Here is an 18,429-nt window from a genome sequence, read left to right as displayed (position 1 = left end):
ATTTGTGTAGAGACTGAACACCACTATATTGTCTTTACAATATCTCTGTGAAAGTAGATATTTAATCCCAGTTTTTTTTATGCTTTAGTGTAAGTCTTTACAGATCTGTCAATCATTTTCACTGATTGATGGTAAATCAGAAATGTTGATCAGGATTTGATGGAGAAATGTCAATTGTCTCTTCAAATTTTGGTTAAGAGCTCTGCGTCTTCACACTTTCTGTACTGATTCGGAGAAGGATGATTTCAGCAAAGTATACTTTGTTGTCAGAATTTTGGAAAATTTTTTCCGTTCCTTTATTCTTTTTACTGATGTTCCTCCTTATATAACTGCTAGATGAACCTTGGAATTAGATCAATAACTCATAAAAAGTTGTCATTATCATTTTATAGATATTTTGAAAATCTATACAAATAATTTCAAAATTGTAAAAAGACATGTTTTATAATAATGGCTCATATATGATATTTAAAGTTGTAGACAAATGTTGAAAAATATTTGGTGTATCAGAATATTATCATGATCACAGAATACTCGGAATAGTCATTAAGTTGGTTTGTCTTATTCTTAAGAGTGTTAAAACCTTCGTAAACTTAGGTGCAAATCCGACCTGTGGTTGGACATTGGACGTTGGACCCAATCTGTGTTTGTTTTTCTCATGAAGCAGAGAAATGGACAAATTTGTACTGTTTTGGTTGTGTCATTTGACAAGACAGCTTTAGAATATTGTATACAGCACACCTCCAGTTTGTACCGTTTTTGTTGTGTCATTTGACAAGACGGCTTTAGAATATTGTATACGGCACACCTCCATTTGATGTCCAGAGAGACAGCTACCAGCCACTAACAGGAGCTCCCATCTAAAAATGACCCTGGCTGGTTGTTCATAGGTAAATGATCCAATAAACAGATCTACATATGTTTTTTTTCTTCCTGAGTCAACAGTTTTGTTTCCTCTTCAAAAAGCAGGGAAGTTCCTAGAACAGCCTCGTAGCACTGACTAATAGTCCCAATATTTATAACCTGTGGCTGTGTGTACATGAAACTCAGGTGTGTATTAACAAAACTCAAGTGTCTTCATTGAATGTGTAAGTGAAAAACTTGGTTGAAACTTGGTGACTTAAAGCATGAATGATGAAATACGATGTTTTTAATTTGTTGAAGGTATAGCACACTTCATTCAATACCTAGAATGAATTCTGAGGGCATGGAACTAACAGCGTATGCATGACTAAATTTTATGCAAATGTCACATTTAATTGAATTGATTTTTGAGTCTGCGACACTAACCTGATGTGTGTACATTTGATGTGATACAGGGTATAGGGTTCAGGTTTGTTCTATACCTCCATTACATTAACGGCTGATTGATTCCAAGTGAACAGAGAAAACAAAAATTCAATAACTATTATTTTAATTATATCTTTAGGGCAAATACTCCATCATATCTATGCAGTTTACTGTTACCACTGCACATAATCACCATAGCAACCATTCCCAAATGCCCTTGAGTCACAGAAAGACTTAAATAAGAGTGATGTTATGTACAAAAATTGCCTGAAAAATTCTATTTCACTTTTTTTTATTATTGTATCTGTATTGATATCTTGTTGGAAATGAAATAAAGGCATTTTAATGAAGGACTTTACGACAAATTTTACATAAAGTTCACGAGATAGAGATCAGCCAGGGCCTTCAGCGTCAGTTTCACAGAGGATCTCTACAGCTAATCAAGGAAATCAGTCTTTGTAATAATGGCTTATGGGGAATCAATTTTAGGGATATATACTGTTGGGAAAAATCTTTTTCGAGAATTTATTGTAAGAATGTTGTTTTTGAAACTTTTTTTTTTTTTAAACTAAAAACAATTCTGAGTTATGTCCTGTTTCCTATTTCTACAGACACAGTTTCAACGAGGTTAACAGCATACATACCTCAAATGTGTTTATATTGGGGCCATCAAGTTTAGCACATTTGTCTTTTTTTGGTAAATTAGTGTTGATTTAGTACATCTACTTTGATTGCTAGATTAACGTAAAGAAATTGCAATTATCATAACTACATATCTCCTGGTTAGCACAATGCTTTTTAGTGACAAAGAGGAAAAATTAGATAACCACTAAAACACATATGTTTTATTTTTTACAATAGATCTCTCATGTTTTACAATAGATCTCTCATGTTTTACAATAGATCTCTCCTGTTTTACAATAGATCTCTCATGTTTTACAATAGATCTCTTACAATAGATCTCTCCTGTTTTACAATAGATCTCTCATGTTTTACTCATGTTTTACAATAGATCTCTCATGTTTTACAATAGATCTCTCCTGTTTTACAATAGATCTCTCATGTTTTACAATAGATCTCTCATGTTTTACAATAGATCTCTCATGTTTTACAATAGATCTCTCATGTTTTACAATATATCTCTCATGTTTTACAATAGATCTCTCATGTTTTACTCATGTTTTACAATAGATCTCTCATGTTTTACAATAGATCTCTCATGTTTTACAATAGATCTCTCATGTTTTACAATAGATCTCTCATGTTTTATTTTTTACAATAGATCTCTCATGTTTTACAATAGATCTCTCATGTTTTATTTTTTACAATAGATCTCTCATGTTTAATTTTTTACAATAGATCTCTCATGTTTTATTTTTTACAATAGATCTCTCTTGTTTTGTTTTTTTACAATAGATCTCTCATGTTTTACAATAGATCTCTCATGTTTTATTTTTTACAATAGATCTCTCATGTTTTACAATAGATCTCTCATGTTTTATTTTTTACAATAGATCTCTCATGTTTTACAATAGATCTCTCTTGTTTTATTTTTTACAATAGATCTCTCATGTTTTACAATAGATCTCTCTTGTTTTATTTTTTACAATAGATCTCTCTTGTTTTATTTTTTACAATAGATCTCTCATGTTTTATTTTTTACAATAGATCTCTCTTGTTTTACTTTTTTACAATAGATCTCTCTTGTTTTATTTTTTTACAATAGATCTCTCATGTTTTACAATAGATCTCTCATGTTTTACAATAGATCTCTCTTGTTTTATTTTTTACAATAGATCTCTCATGTTTTACAATAGATCTCTCATGTTTTATTTTTTACAATAGATCTCTCATGTTTTACAATAGCTCTCTCATGTTTTACAATAGATCTCTCATGTTTTATTTTTTACAATAGATCTCTCATGTTTTATTTTTTACAATAAATCTCTCATGTTTTACAATAGATTTCTCATGTTTTACAGTTAGCAGTTTCATGTATATACAGTTTTACCATATATAGGACAAAAAATCGAATTCTTTCTGCTAAATTGCCAGAAACAAAAATAGGTGTTTGTTGGTTGTAAAATGTGTTATTTTGTATGCAGTGTAGATGTCCCATCTCTGTATAAAGGTATCCTAAAATTATTGATTTCTGGGTTTTTTGGGGGTTTTTTTTATTGATTTCATGGGTACTCCGAATGACCGTAGATTGTAAATATAAGTAAGATTATTCAGGTATGTTTATCCATGAAATTTAGTGTCAATAAAATTGGGGGTTTTTTTCCCTGTTTTATTTATTTATTTTTAAAAACACAAAAATTGAGCCGCACAGAAATGTATGACTCTACAGTAAGTGATTTATTATAGGGATTCTCAGATTGTAAACACTTTTCATTTTCAATTTGTGTAGATGTGAAGAGAGAGAAAGAAAAAGTAGATTGAAATTATTGATAAAATGTTGTGAATGTCATGATAAACATGTTTAGTTAGTTTTGGGAGTGAATTTTTTTTATAGATCAGCTGTTAATGGCTTCATTAAAAAACAATAAAATACCAAAGATCATTGATTCACCACATTTGAGATGTCTGATATTTCCGACTTTGAATAGCTTTGAAAATAAAATTTCTGTCTGTAGTGACATTCAACATGTTTCAAAAACAGTTGAAATTCACTTCATTAGAATCAATAGTGTTTGCCACTGTCTTCAGAGTTTTCAATTTGAGAGTGTTTTTACAAGAACAAAGACAAACTTTAATTTGCTTGTAAACTGATGAATGTCTTAATTCTAAACTCAGTTGGTTCTAATTGTAGTGGTGGGCATTTGTCAGACTCACTGCTGAGGGTACTTTGTATGTGGCGGCAACAAGACGCTACAAGAATCTGCTACATATAGGCTAAAATACTAAATGAAATATCACATTCCACCAAGCACGACTGTTCTTTAAGAGTGTTCTTTTTATAGGAATCTTCAAAATATGTATAGGATCTTAAATGAGTTTTCATTCGAGAGTTCATGAAACAAGCATATTCAATCTTATTCTTGGTAAGAAATGTTTTTAAGGATATTGTCATGGTAACAACAGTCTTAAAAACAACGTCATGGTAACAACAGTCTTAAAAACAACATCATGGTAACAACTGTCTTAATATTATCCATTTTCATAAAATAGTTCACGGTTTATCGCCGTCATTCCTTCATGACCTCCTTCCACCTCGTCAATCCGACCTGCATAACCATAACACTAGAGACGCAGCGAACTTCCGTCCAGTTGCATGTAGAACAAAGCTATACAAAGACTCTTTTCTTCCTTCGGCTGTAAATCTTTGGAATTCCCTATCTGTGCATGTTAAAGAAAACCCATCTCTTTGTACTCTGAAGAATTACTTAAATGGCCTTAATTCCAGTATTCCAGGATATTTCTATGTTGGTTCTAGACTAGGACATTCCAGATTACGAATGCAATGTAGTTCACTTAAGGGTCACCTTTTCAGTAAAAATCTAGTGGATAGTCCTATATGTGATTTTGGTATGGGAAACGAAACAACCGAACATTTCTTTTTATCTTGTTCTAATCATAAGAGATGTAGACATCTTTTTTTTTCTCATCTTCTTCCCATTGAATCTGTAGACGTCCTTCTTTTTGGCGATACATTTTTATCATTTGCAGAAAATGAAGCTATATTTGTTAGTGTCCAAACTTTCATATTAAAGACTATACGATTTGAGCACTAGGAAGAGTTACTGCCAACACTACTGTACTCCTTCCATACACGCGAAACTTTTTACTTTCATGAGTTTTTGTATATCTGTATTAACTAATAGTACAGCAGTTTGTAGTACTACATGTATAATTAACAATTTATTAAGATACCCATATGTTACTATGGATGATCTTGCATTCCTTATCATATTGTATTTGTCGATCTTACATAATGTATACATACTATACTACTCATTCTATCCACTTTCCTTACTTCATTTCCCTCTCCTAAACTCTTTTCACTTTCCCTTTCCCAAATTCGATCAGTCGCTGCCTGCTTGTTACTTCTAAGGAGACAGATTAACATAAGTTTATAACTTCTTTCTGAATCCTTTTTGTATAACATCCTTTGAATGAAATGCCATTGCCAAAATAAAATAAAGTTTAAAACAACTGTCTTAATAAACAATGTCATAGTAACAACTGTCTTAAAAACAACGTCATGGTAACAACTGTTTTAATAAACATTGTCATGGTAACAACTGTCTTAATAAACATTGTCATGGTAACAACTGTCTTAATAAACAATGTCATGGTAACAACTGTCTTGATAAACATTGTCAGGGTAACAACTTTCTTAATAAACATTGTCATGGTAACAACTGTCTTGATAAACATTGTCATGGTAACAACTGTCTTGATAAACAATGTCATGGTAACAACTGTCTTAATAAACAATGTCATGGTAACAAGTGTCTTAATAAACAATGTCATGGTAACAAGTGTCTTAATAAACATTGTCATGGTAACAACTGTCTTGATAAACAATGTCATGGTAACAACTGTCTTAAAAACAACGTCATGGTAACAAATGTTTTTAAAACGTCATGGTAACAACTGTCTTAATAAACATTGTCATGGTAACAACTGTCTTAATAAACATTGTCATGGTAACAACTGTCTTAAAAACAACGTCATGGTAACAACTGTTTTTAAAACGTCATGGTAACAACTGTCTTAATAAACATTGTCATGGTAACAATTGTCTTAATAAACAATGTCATGGTAACAACTGTCTTGATAAACATTGTCAGGGTAACAACTGTCTCGATAAACATTGTCATGGTAACAACTGTCTTGATAAACATTGTCATGGTTACAACTGTCTTAATAAACAATGTCATGGTAACAACTGTCTTAATAAACATTGTCATGGTAACAATTGTCTTAATAAACAATGTCATGGTAACAACTGTCTTGATAAACATTGTCAGGGTAACAACTGTCTTGATAAACAATGTCATGGTAACAACTGTCTTAATAAACAATGTCATGGTAACAACTGTCTTGATAAACATTGTCAGGGTAACAACTGTCTTAATAAACAATGTCATGGTAACAACTGTCTTAATAAACAATGTCATGGTAACAAGTGTCTATAAAGACCTTGTCATGGTAACAACTGTCTTCTGTCTTTCTGCGTGGTTATACAATAACAATAAACAGGAGTAATGTTTACTGTATATAATCATGACACTATATAAAACTTGTATTGGACTGTTTGTGCTGACAGCTGCAGTTTTCGCTAGTCTAATATCTTCAGTCTTTAAAGATGATACTGTATTATTAAAAGCTGGGGAATCTCATCATAGAAGATATCAAGGGTTTAGGGATTATTTGTTCGGTTTCTATGGAAATAGAAATAACTTTGAAATATTGATTTTGCAAAAATATGAATTTTTTTTTTATTTTGATTATTGATACTTTGTTATTACAATTTGTAGATGTCTGTGTACCAGGTAATATTCCAAGTACGTCTGTCTGCAATTTTATTTTGGCCAAACATTAAATCGATATTCCTTGGTCCAGTTACAATTAAGATCACTTTGTTGTCTGGCAACTCCCATCTTTGATGTGTTTACATATGAAGATATATATTTTTTTTTTATTCATATTAGCTTTCCAAATAACTCCAAATTCATTAGAAGGAAGAAGTAAAACCAATTTGAAGATCAAGAATTTCGACATATTGTTGAAATCTTTAACATTCTGTAATTTATCTGTGAACAAGCCTGTCTGGTATCCCACCAGTACTTATAACTATTCAATAGAACTATCAAGCAATATTATGTCATGTCCTGTAATAGTTAAGCCAACCGCATCACTTTCAGTCAAAAGCATTCTTTGGCCCCCTGAGCTTATTGGAAGATAAAGATGTAAGATTATTTTCAAAGGGCTGTGGATGGTGAGAGATGTATCAATGTATACTGGTCGTCTGATCATAATAAGTTTGACTGAAAAAAAGAAAGCAAATCTCAGGAAAGTGTCACTGCCAAATCGAGAATGCTTGTAATCTCCACCTGGTAAGGATCAACTGGGAATTCTACAAATATGGACTTAGCACATCATGTTCCGAGCTGAATGCTTTGTGAACACCTGTGTGATCATGTGACCTTACGAGCTGCCCAATGGGAGCAGCTTGGCAGACAGTTAAGGTTCAGTAGTTGTGACAGTTAAATTAACTGCCCATCAAATTGTTGTATTGATTGGGTCAGGGTAACATGTAGACACAGAAAAGCTGATTTACTTTATAATCCAATGGAATTCTCTAGACACAAACAAGATTCCTCTCGGGTGACCAACACTCTCCTCCTGGCTAGAGATTTCATCCACTCTTTTCAAACATTCGGATGAAGCTGATTTGATCGATTATAATTATACGGTGTTAAACCTGATCCCTCGTTCAGCCCTTGTGTGATGTCACATGACTGTGTTACCCATAATACCCTAGTATATTGGTAGGTTTCGGTGCTGGAGAGTTGTTTTTGATATAATTAGAGGGCTATTACTGTCCGGATTTCGTTGGAAACAGTCAGAATCTGCCACATTAAGGCCAGGCTGTGCCAATATTTACATGTCACAAGAATCCGATTACATTGTGATGATGGCTGCCAAGTATTAAAAGGAATTTGTACCTCTTAGTAGCAGTGGTAACAGAAAATGGCGGGGCTGGCGTACTTCTGATTACAAAAAATAGGATTTCTTCCACACATCCTAGCTACCATTAACAGTCTGTCTACAGGCATGTCGCAGGAAATTTTGAGCGAGGGTTTGTCTTCTTGAGAAGAGAGATTATAATTTGCTAGAAGGCATTAAAGTTAGTGCATTTCTTTTTTCCTTCTCATGGGTTTTGAATAAAATCCAATAGAAAGAACTATTATAAAAGAGCTGATAAGATGACAAAGGTAAAGCAAGTTTGGAATTGCTGTATTAAAACTGTACTGAAAGGGCATTTTACAGGTTCTCAACTTATTCACATGGATGCTGTTTAACATAAGACAGCTTTACAACATCTAAGACAATTTATAGAAAGACAAGGAATTATGTGAAGATAGTTTTACTGCTTCAAGACTTGTTTGTGATGGGTTTTTTTTTACTTAAACTGAAAACTTTAATGATAAGGAGAAGTCCGTGCTTTTTCTTCCTGAATTTTATATAGCCAATGCTTGTATACAAATTGGGGGAAAAGATTAGTAACATTTTCTTCAAAATCAGGATTTCACAATTTGTCTTAATTTTGTGAAAATTACATATTTTGGGGGCTAAGGGAAATGGCCTGTTTTTGGCTGTAACACAGGACCAAAAGAAACACTGAAAGGGCAGTTGCACTCCACAGAACGAGTGTAAGACTTGTGTGTTAGCTGCTGAATTTCTCATCCTGGACATATTTCAAGTAAAATGTAATTTATTAAAGAAAATCTAGATTCCTGTCTGGTAATCTTTAGATGTGACATGCAGTTTTAAGGTTTCCCATGGAAGATACGGGGATGAATTGACAATGTTGAATTGAAGAGTTATAATCTGTAGGAGAATCTAGGGATTTATTCCAGGAAATCTTATCAGGGTGAAGAAAGTTGATCTGAGTATTACTCTGTCAAAAGATAAATCAGCAATTTTTTTATCTGACACCAATACAAATGCAATTTTTCTTATTTTGATGAAAATATAAAATGAAAGCAATTCCCTGCTGGTTTTTTGGTAGAACTTACTTTACAAAGCAGAAGGGTCACATAACGGAAAGCAACAAATTTTTATTAGATTTTTGATAAATTTCAAGGAAGACTGCTTAATTTTGTTTTTTTAAATTCTTTATAAGCTGTCATCATGTTTCTCAATTTTCTCCAAGAAGTATTGCTTTATCTTCAGGAGCTTAAATCCTGGCCTAGTGTTGTCTGACATGTCACCAGAGGGAATTCCCAGAAGCAAATCTAAAGTCGATTGTTAACTTTTTAGCATACATTATTGAAATTGACATTTTTATACATAATTACACCTATAAATTACTAATGTTCTGCTTAAAACCTGAATATAAAAAAAATTAACAGAAAATGTATTGATGGTCAAACCTACTACAATGTGGAATTGAAATTTTTTTAAAAGTGATGGAGCTGCAGAGAAAATGTCGTGTATTGATTTTACTGGAGACAAAGTAAACCACAACAGAAAGATGTGAAAATTCCTGACTCTCGGTTCAACATGGCCGTCACTTCATACGCTTACATGCCGGGGAAGTCAGTTCAACGTTGTGAAAGGGGATTAAAAGGAATGTTTATCTAAAGTTAAACTGTTCTTTGTTTCTGGTGAAAAGTCCTGGAGAAGTTTCTTCATTAAGTTGAAAACAATATGGTGTCATGATGAAGGATCTCACAAGAGAAACAAATTAGACCAATTTTGATACAAAATGAAAGATCTTGACTTACAAAAAAACTTTGATATAATTATCTGGCATTAAGCCCAGGTCTTGTAATAAACCCACTCTGTCTCAGTACTGTTCAACATAAATTCAAACAAACACTGTGTCATTGTTCTGTGATAACTCCACCCTAAAATTGGAGTCAAACTTAATGTTCTGGCCCCTTGGATATTTTTGTGGTATTTAATTTTTGTGGTTTTTCAAAAAACAACTGTTTTGGTGGATAAACATAGCTCAGTACATCAGCCTATTATGATTTGATAGTTCATGGACAATTACAAATTTGTTGATTAAAGAGTACTCATGGATTGAACAAAAATAAAAAAAATTTAAAAATGATTGATTTTTTTCAGTATTAAGGATAAATAGAGTAACAGAAGACCTGGGTTGTACAGCAGTCACACAGATTTTGCAGTGATATGCTCCAGGCTGTAGGCCGCTGTAGGCCACACAGGCTGTCATGTCAGTAGCATTTCCATGGATATCTGTCTAGGTGTTAAAAAGATTAATGTATTTTACTTCGACCATCACCCCATATACTAGAATTGTCCAGGAGTTCAGTTTCCAATGATGACCAGTTGAGAGGTTTGGTTGAGACTGAATTCACTGGAGACCTCTCAACCCTGTCACCATAACTTTAGCTAATCTGTGACTGCTTTTTTATACTGACCGTTTTTATTATGGCCTCGTTAATGGGCAATGTTTGGGTAGTGGTGATATATGTCAGTCCTATAGATACATCTTTATCTCTGGATGTTTGAAATGATTTTAGTTCTGACTGGAGGTCCATTTGTCATATAGTATCTAAGGCACCAGCTTAAATTGTTGTCTACCAGCTCATGGAAGGAATTGGCACTTTACACTTAATTATAATCTTCACAAACATTAAGGGAAATTTTCACTCCAGTTTAAGCGCTATTTATAAGTACAAGATCTTCATTATAAATTTTGATATCATATCCAGCAATAAAAGCATGCTTGGTAAAGGCCTACTAGCTGTTTAAATACCAGGTGGACAAAACATGTAGACTCTGACTCAAACTCAGTATAGGTACGTGAGATGTTTGTCAGTAAGATAACCGTGTAATGACATTGTATATTGTAGTGACTTGTTTCTGTGTGTGCAATCAGGAATAAAGACTTCATACCAGATGACTCACTTATCACTAACCAGATTTCCAGAATCCGACTGTTTCTGACCTTTCAGTGAAATGTCAGTAGACGTTGTCACTCTGGTCAAGACAGGTTGAAAGATCTGACCAAGTACACAGTCCAGTTCAGCACATGTTGTACCAACATCACTGGCTCAGAGCTAGGGAAAATATTTTATTATTGTTGCTGCCTAAAAAAGAAGGACTCTGAATGCAGAATTGATACTCAAAAAATCTCAATCTTACCAGTATTTCAGCATATCTACAACAGTTACTGTCAGTGTAATATTCCAAATTTTGTTAAGTCTTTAGTTGAACATTTGAAATTTTTGCTAACAACTGGTTATCTGACAAACAAATGTATAAGCCGATGGTGCCAGGTTTTCAAAATTAAGGCTTTATTCTGCTTCTGCAAAGTGATCTCCAGTGCTTAGCACAACCTGTTACGCTTTTGGCAAGGAACAACTATACACTGTGCCGGTTGGTCACAGTTTCTAATATTACAACAATCATACTGTAAAGCCGTATTTTTCGGGGCCAAATATTCATGGTTATTAATAAAAATCAGTATTTCATGGATGAATAGGACTAGATAAATTTACTATAAAACGAATTTTCACAGTCAGTGGACATATAGACTCATTGATCAAAAGTACACACAAAATCTACTTAAGTAAACCCCGATATAATTAATGACTGTACAGTATCTCAAGCCTAGTTTAGCAAATATATATGGTCCTTTTTAAGTAAACAGATGACCTTTGTTGATCTTATAACGTTCAGATATTTAAGTTGGGGTTTGGTTGCTGTTCCAATAAGCTCACTTTCTGACTTTGATTCAGAATAAGTCAGTATGTCTTGTGCTTTTTGCAGAGTGAATAGCAATAAGGACATTAAATAGGACATTGTGAAAAAATATGTAATGATGGGATTATTACCGGGCATAACATTGTCTGATATTTGAAAACCGTCCACACAGTTATAATAATGTCTTGATTTATTTTTTTAAATATGAGAAAATAAATCTAAAGTTTGATAATATATACTCAGTATACTAGGAGACATTTTACTTTTTTGCTCCATTAGGGTGAAAACAAACCATGGATGTATAGCTTTTGTTACAGATTAATTGAATTTTTTAATTTGAAAAAAGCTTTGTCTGAGAGAAAAAAAAATTCTTTTGGAATATTGTATACTGTGTATTATATAGGCACAATATTAAATACCACTGTGACAGAAAGATTGTTTTTAATACAGTATCTGTAACTACTGGGGCTGTGTTTTAGGTGCTAATATGTAAGGTTTCATGTTATGTATTTGTAATCACAATTTTGTGTATCACAAAGAATAGAGCCCCCTTACTGACATCAAACTTGATAACTTGAGTATTAATCTGACAAATAGAATGTTCTATTTACCGTTTGTTTGAAATGTTACATATTCATTGGGGGAATTCCCTATTTAGGTCTGTAACGTTGATATAGAACAGGTCTATACTAAGGCAGCTACCTCAAACGCCTTCATCCACCAACACATCAATATTACCAAAAAACTATTGAAATTAGATCACAAATTGAATTTACAACTTAAAACCCAGATAAATCCTGTTCCAAGAAAAACTTTTAAACCCTTCTCAGTAAATGACTTCTTCAGGGGTAAACGCAACCTGAAAAAAACACAAAAAAAATGTTTTTTTTTCCCCTCGTAATTTGTTTTTTGTACCCATTTTTCTACATCGAAGCTTTTGCACATTGCATCAATCTGATTAAATCCACTGTGGGATTAGTCCGAAGCTCCCTGTACAGAACACCCGTCCTCATATGCCAGCCACCTCGTCTTTCTTAATGGACTTTTCTCTATCTGAGCGCTCCTCAAAGCTCCTCTAAATTGCAAATGACAGTAGCCCAAGGGTTTGCTTTGCATCCTGAGAATATTAAACATGTCCTTTCCCAAGCTTAGTATTCAAACACCGCTGTGGGTCTTAGATCTTAAGGAACATCTAAATCGGGTGAGTAAAATGTAGAGTTGATGAAAGAGGGAGGTTTAAGTGGAAGTTGGGAAAGTAATTAGCTATTGTAGAATTAGGGAAGTTGAAAGGCATAGCTGTTAGGGGGACATCGTATGGCTAGAATAGATTGACATCCAGTCGTGGACGGGAACAATAGACAGTAAGGCCCCACCAAACAAGCAATGTGTTGGAAGTCACTGTTCAATACTGTGCCTGTCTTAACCAATAAACAAGTAATATATTGTTATGTATTAAAGAAAATGAAAACATCAGACTTGTTGAGAAAGAATAGAAATAAAACAATACATAGTAGAATTAAGAATATTTTATTATAGGAAATCTTTGGTGAGGTATTGGAAACAATGACTTGTAATGACATCAGATTTTTCAGGCCCTCAAAAATGAAAAAAGGGTTAGATAATAAAGAATGAATAATTTACTATTAGTGATATGCATTTATGTTAACACCATCAGCTTGTCTTCAATATTGTACAACTTTGTGTGGGTTTAATCTGTGAAGACATTCAGAATCATAACTTGGGTCTCATAAACAAAATATAACAAAGTCAAGCCTTTACTAGAACACTCCACAAAAACTAAACTTGGCACAGCCTGAATCAAGACGGCGTGATTTGTCCTGTCATGTCCATATAATGATAATTAGGACGTGGCCCCAGTTTCCTGACCAACGGTCATCAGCAAGCGACAGTGTGACAGTCATTAACAAAATAAAAGGCATTGAATAACTATATTGATTACACAGCTTCTTCTGTGGACACATTATTTCTTTGTTGTCAGTGTGGTCTCCTTGTTACACAGCACTTACCAGGCAGTAGGCAGTACCTCAGTCATTACAGGCTGTCAACAGTACCTCAGTCAATACAGGCTGTCAACAGTACCTCAGTCATTACAGGCTGTCAACAGTACCTCAGTCATTACAGGCTGTCAACAGTACCTCAGTCATCACAGGCTGTCAACAGTACCTCAGTCATCACAGGCTGTCAACAGTAGCTCAGTCATCACAGGCTGTCAACAGTACCTCAGTCATCACAGGCTGTCAACAGTAGCTCAGTCATCACAGGCTGTCAACAGTACCTCAGTCATCACAGGCTGTCAACAGTACCTCAGTCATTACAGGCTGTCAACAGTACCTCTGTCATTACAGGCTGTCAACAGTACCTCAGTCATTACAGGCTGTCAACAGTAGCTCAGTCATCACAGGCTGTCAACAGTACCTCAGTCATTACAGGCTGTCAACAGTACCTCAGTCATCACAGGCTGTCAACAGTACCTCAGTCATCACAGGCTGTCAACAGTACCTCAGTCATTACAGGCTGTCAACAGTACCTCAGTCATTACAGGCTGTCAACAGTACCTCAGTCATCACAGGCTGTCAACAGTACCTCAGTCATCACAGGCTGTCAACAGTACCTCAGTCATCACAGGCTGTCAACAGTACCTCTGTCATTACAGGCTGTCAACAGTACCTCAGTCATCACAGGCTGTCAACAGTAGCTCAGTCATCACAGGCTGTCAACAGTACCTCAGTCATTACAGGCTGTCAACAGTACCTCTGTCATTACAGGCTGTCAACAGTACCTCACTCATTACAGGCTGTCAACAGTACCTCAGTCATTACAGGCTGTCAACAGTACCTCTGTCATCACAGGCTGTCAACAGTACCTCAGACATTACAGGCTGTTAACAGTACCTCAGTCATTACAGGCTGTCAATAGTGCCTCAGACATTACAGGTCATCCACAGTCTGTGTACCTCAGTCATTACAGGCTGTTAACAGTACCTCAGTCATTACAGGCTGTCAACAGTCTGTGTACCTCAGTCATTACAGGCTGTCAACAGTCTGTGTACCTCAGTCATTACAGGCTGTCAACAGTACCTCAGACATTACAGGCCATCAACAATCTGTGTACCTCAGTCATTACAGGCTGTCAACAGTACCTCAGTCATTACAAGCTGTCAACAGTGCCTCAGACATTACAGGCCATCCATAGTCTGTGTACCTCAGTCATTACAGGCTGTCAACAGTACCTCAGACATTACAGGCCATCAACAGTCTGTGTACCTCAGTCATTACAGGCTGTCAACAGTACCTCAGACATTACAAGCTGTCAACAGTACCTCAGTCATTACAGGCTGTCAACAGTACCATTACAGTCAACAGTACCTCAGTCATTACAGGTCATTACAAGCTGTCAACAGTGCCTCAGACATTAGAGGCCATCCATAGTCTATGTACCTCAGTCATTACAAGCTGTCAACAGTACCTCAGTCATTACAGGCTGTCAACAGTACCTCAGACATTACAGGCTGTCAACAGTACCTCAGACATTACAGGCTGTCAACAGTACCTCACTCATTACAAGCTGTCAACAGTACCTCAGACATTACAGGCCATCCACAGTCTGTGTACCTCAGTCATTACAGGCTGTCCACAGTCCCTCTTTCTCAGACATTGCAGGCTGTCAACAGTACCTCAGACATTACAGGCCGTCCACAGTCCCTCTTTCTCAGTCATTACAGGCTGTCCACAGTCATTAGGTCATACATGATCTTTATTCTGATCTTTTCTCTGGTCAGCTTATACTTTCTTTAGACACATTTGTTCATTGCTAGTTCAATTTTCTCATTTAAACTGCAGAAATGATATCATGTGACCTATTGGTACCAGTGGTGTGAGGAACCATCCTGCCAACATGTGGTATAATCTAATCATTCTCTGCCCGCCTGGATTATCATTGGTCCCAGGATACGTGGTGATATTCGATTAGATACAGTTACACTTGGCAGGATTCTATATCAGGGCGAAGTGTCAGTCTATAAATATATGCACCTGTGTGTACACATGTGTGTGTATATGTGTGGAAAACAATGCTAAATTGTTATCTTGGTTAAGATCTGATCATTGAATGACTTTCAGTCTTTCTGTTAGGTATCTTAATGTGTTTGTTAAAAATGCCTGGTCAGATTGTTTTTGTGGTAAAACTCTTGAGTCATGTTGATCATTAGAACCTAAAAATATTAAATTATTTTCTGAATCAACTTTATTTCTGAAAAAGTCATGACTGCATTTATAAATGAAGAAAAATCTGCTTCTTTTGTGGAATGCATTAATATTTTACAGGATAATTGATGCACAGAAATGTGAGGAATTTAATCAACTGCATTATGATCACGTATTCATTTTGATAGAATAACAACTATTTTACATTGTTGATAACAACAAGAACATAATCACCTAGCATTATACACATAAATCTGATTGACATCTCTAACAAAAGAAAACTGATGGTACTTAAACACAAATTGATTGGTGCAGGTACACAGTTTCAGGGGGAGGTAATCCTGTGCAACTAAGAGATGAAAGTTCACGTTCCACCTCATTAAGAGTTGTAATTACAAAATGTGATGTCACACGGTCACATGTACATCCATCTGATCTCTGTCACAGAAATGTTTGTATGGGTCACATCCTTTAGCAAGTGTTTATATCAAACAATAACTATCTCGATTCGAGCTTAATTCCAAATGACCTGTAATGATAATTTCAGTAGAAAAGAACCATTTCTCATTTTCCAGTTAAGTACTGATTTCAGCTTTCAATAAAAAAAAACCCATTTCCTGGTTGATAATGAATGAAAGGCTTTTGCTGAAAGTACATAATATTTACACAGAGCAATCAATGGCCGCCGTGGTATTGTGGGCCTCGGAGTTGCAGTATGATGGGAGTTTGATCCGACAGATAAAGGGGACTGAAAGTGTTACATTGTAAATATGTGAGTGCTGCAGTATGGCAGATGATTGGACAAGAAGAACTCATAAACACATGATGATGTTCACGCTGTTTCATACAAGATGAACTGAAATTGTATTTTGATGGATATGGTCGATACAAAATGGTTCTATTTTATGACGCGGACTCTAAATCATGCCTGATGAGGTTGGTGATTACTTTCATCTATAATCTTTCACATGATGTGCTCAGTATATATTTAACCTTTGGAGGCTGTGATATCTGAGATTGGTACAGTAACGGTCAGAACAGGATAATATAATATAGTACAGAGAACAGTACTCAACATCATTATTGAAGGCAACTTTCTGAAAAGGAAGTTTGTAATAATTTTGAAGGAGAAAAGGGATTTTTATCAAATATGAAAATGAAGGTAATATAAGGTTTCTGTGCAGAATGAAATATGGAAAAGTGTGACGGGTCAACAACGAGTCCAACATAGTGCTTGGTGATAAACCATTTTAATGTTCTGTAATGTTACCTACAAATACTATTAGGTATGAAGTTATGTAATAAACCAACCCCATAAATTTGAGTCAGAGATAGGATTATATTAACCCCCACCCCCTCTCACTTCACCACCCCCCACACACCCCTCTTATTTCACACACACCCCTCTCATTTCACCACTCCCCACACCCACTTCTCCTAGGTAATGATGCAGTATAAATTTGATGTCTAGTGGAAAGCTGTTATTGTTTAATTGCTGAAATATATCTAATAATTTAAAAGGGAATTAGGTTCAGAATAAAGGAAAACTCACTTGTAGGCACTCAGACTTGGGAAATTTGTGGGGTCAAGGGATTATTTCAAATGTGAGAGAAAAAATGGTCTGATGATGTGATTGTCTTCTTTTACTTTCATTGACGATGCACATGGCTTCGAACCAAATCCAACTGCTTGTTTTCAAAATGAAAAAATAGTTATATACATGTACATGTCACCCAAAAATCTAGGATCAATGATTACACGCTGGCTTTGTTTCCAGGTAAAGAAGCTGTCAGTATTGCCAATATCTGCAACACTACAGTGATGATTCCTTGGTGAAGTCTCACAATGAATTACAATAGGCTGTAGTATTTTCTTCCTTTATTTGGCCCCTAACTGGTCCATTGCTCTCTAGAGAATCAATTTGAATTGCTGAGTCCATATTTTTCTCAATAATTTTAACACAATGGAGCCAACTTGAATCAGATCTCCTGGAGGCCTGATAAAAGTTTTTTTTGAACATGAGAAAGTTATGGCTTTCACTGGTAACAGTTAGCACACTACAGAATGATAATATTCACAAGATCATGGAGATACAGTAACATAACGCACCAAATCTCGTGGTTTTACATGCTCATTATACTTTATTGTGAGATAATTATATCTCGTTTTTTCAATTCTGCCAGGATGTTGAATTCTTGATGATGTTTTTCATATAAATTATTGACATGATGGTTGGGGATTAGTAAAACGATGCAAGTGTCAAATTATGCTATAGAATAGCACTTCATAGAAAGAATATGAATAGAAAATTAAATAAAAATCCTCCGCATCACTTTTCAGATTTTTAAAAACAAACAAAAAAATCTAAAAATGTTTATTCAGCTTTGGTAATTAAGACTTTAATTATATCAAGTAGTGAATGATTTTCAAGGACTCATTTTTAATTAAAAACGTTTCGTTTTTCAGTATTTCATTTTGACTTGTATCTTTCCCATAAGATATC

The 18,429-nt window shown here is 34.7% G+C and overlaps 1 protein-coding gene across 1 annotated transcript in view; it reads left to right on the top strand.

The window, feature by feature from the left end:
• LOC132558713 (receptor-type tyrosine-protein phosphatase N2-like) overlaps positions 1–18,429 on the top strand; it is a 252,916-nt gene that overhangs the window by 189,078 nt on the left and 45,409 nt on the right. The gene's annotated exons all lie outside the window — the stretch shown is intronic.

This window comes from Ylistrum balloti, unplaced genomic scaffold, assembly GCF_031769215.1.
Source record: "Ylistrum balloti isolate Yb309-2 unplaced genomic scaffold, AGI_CSIRO_Ybal_v1 Utg370814, whole genome shotgun sequence".
Lineage (NCBI taxonomy): Eukaryota > Metazoa > Mollusca > Bivalvia > Pectinida > Pectinidae > Ylistrum > Ylistrum balloti.
The sequence above is the reverse complement of the archived record's forward strand: the minus strand, read 5'-3'. Positions and strand labels throughout refer to the sequence as shown.